Source organism: Nicotiana attenuata, unplaced genomic scaffold, assembly GCF_001879085.1.
Source record: "Nicotiana attenuata strain UT unplaced genomic scaffold, NIATTr2, whole genome shotgun sequence".
Classification (NCBI taxonomy): domain Eukaryota; kingdom Viridiplantae; phylum Streptophyta; class Magnoliopsida; order Solanales; family Solanaceae; genus Nicotiana; species Nicotiana attenuata.
In genome coordinates this window covers 197,232-199,191 of record NW_017670952.1, presented here as the reverse complement: position 1 = coordinate 199,191, position 1,960 = coordinate 197,232, and positions in this window count along the sequence as shown.

Here is a 1,960-nt window from a genome sequence, read left to right as displayed (position 1 = left end):
ATCATAAAATCAAAAGAAAAGAAGAAAGATGTCTAGAGTATTTTCTCACAATCTTTTTCCTTGCTAAGAAACCTAAGAAATCAATACATGCCTCTCTTGGGCGAAGTCTAATGTTTTAAATAGGGTTTAGGTCTAAAAATCCCGTAATTGACACTTTGGTCCCAGAAGTTTCTGCGCCTGCCGCGGTTCTGCCGCGGTCGCGGTAGAACCGCGGCCAAACACCCTCGCGGATTCTCTGAACTTCTGCAGCTGCTTCCCACCGCGGTTCTGCCGCGGTCGCGGTGGATCCAGTTCTCTGAATCTTCGGCCTGTTTTTGCACGGGTCACTTAGGAAATTTCACAGTTGGCCTCTTTTTCATCACTTTTTTCTCCAAAACTGCTCCTTAGCCGTCTTTATACATATATCACCTACAAATCATGAATAGCACTAATAAGAGCATTTGTCATCACTTTTAGCATTAAAATTACACAAGAAGGTGATTATTTAAGGTGTGATTATAGTCAAATTCACCTATTATCAACACCCACACTTAAATCTTTGCTCGTCCTCGAGCAACTGAACCACACTTCTAGGCCTAACTGCTCAATGCATTGCCCCAATTTATGTCACACCTGCTATTATCAATGATCGACCCAAGCAGTGCACAATCATATCTCAAATGCAGACTCTCATGCCAAGACACACTTGTGTTCACTCTAATTACTCTAACAGAGGTGAAGACTCACTTTTTCTTCCTGAGTCACATGCCCTCACATGAACAAAATTTGAGAGAAGTTCCACACACATAAACTTCAACAACAAGGAACCATATATAGAAAGAATTCACTCACTCTCAGCAAAGAGCATTCACATGCCACACAGACACACCATAAGCTTGCCCTCTAGTGTAATACTCCACTAATCGAGCCATTCAGTCAAAGATCAAGAGGTCTTTATAGGTTGTAATGTAGGCTAAGGGACGGGTAGGATATATTTGGATATAGTGACTAACCTCCCTAAGCACTTTTAATACACACTTCCTTTTATTTCACCTTCATGTTCAAACCAATCATTATTCCACATTTTGTTTCACTTGTGACCCCACTTTTCTTTAGGTACAACTGGCTTTTTCTTTTTTTTCTTTTTCTTTTCTCTTCTTTTTTTTTATTTTTTATTTTTCATATTGATTGTACACTGCCAGTTCACCAACCAGAACCTTCATTCTTGATTCCCCTTTTTTCACTAACTCTCTCCCACCCCACACTTTGACTTTTGTATATTCTTTAGTGATTCAAGTGCTTCTAGGAGGTAACGGTTCAAACAATTAGCTTATTCAAACACAGCGATTTAGATCATTATAGGGTTATCAAAGAATAGGCTTCAGGCTCAAAGGGGTTAACTATGGTAATATTCACAGGTGGATTCTCAAGTATAAAGGGTTGCACAAAGAAATGCCTCAATCATCTCTAAAACCAAACGACTTCTATTTCGCTTTGCAAACACACAGGGCAAGTTCTAGGTATCATATGCAAGCATAGGATGCAAGTAACAACTCACACACACTTAGCATGTAACTCATTCCGAATCAGTTCATCAACACAATCATACGAGTGTTCAAGCCAGACAAGATGTGCAAAATTAAGGCATATATTTATGAGTCCACAAACAAGCTTAGATCTTACACCCTTAGTTCGTTTTCTTTGCAAGTGAGCACATTTGGGGTTACATTATGACCTTCACCCATTTAATCCTAAAACTATAAAAGAAAAATCTACCTAACCCGGTTCAAGAAAAACCCTTGGAAAAGAACCGTGGTCAAAAGAAAAACCAAGGTTGAGGTACTACACTACCTAAAAGAAGAAAATAAAATAAAAAAAATTCTACATGGACTACTTCCCTCAAGAGTACTGTCCACATAGTCCGTCATCAGGAAGAGTCCTCTACAAGTTTTTTTTTTATTTATTATATATATATATATAT